Source organism: Penaeus monodon, chromosome 6, assembly GCF_015228065.2.
Source record: "Penaeus monodon isolate SGIC_2016 chromosome 6, NSTDA_Pmon_1, whole genome shotgun sequence".
NCBI lineage: Eukaryota > Metazoa > Arthropoda > Malacostraca > Decapoda > Penaeidae > Penaeus > Penaeus monodon.
Window position 1 is genome coordinate 1071301 of NC_051391.1, and position 256 is coordinate 1071556.

Here is a 256-nt window from a genome sequence, read left to right on the forward strand (position 1 = left end):
ACAAAAATTTTTGTTTACTGTGAGAAAGCTTTTAAATAAAAGATTATCTTTCTCTTTTCGTTCTCGTTAACTAGTAAAAATTTTTTAAAAAGAGAAAAAAAAAATTTGCCTTTGGTTTTCATTTAATATTTTAAAAAGGCAGAAGCAAAGAATTTTATGTCTTTTTATCATTAAAAAAAAATAAACCCCCAACTGATATCCCCAACCTCAAATACCTAGGGATGAGGGAAAAATTCCCAAATGTAAAATAAAAAGT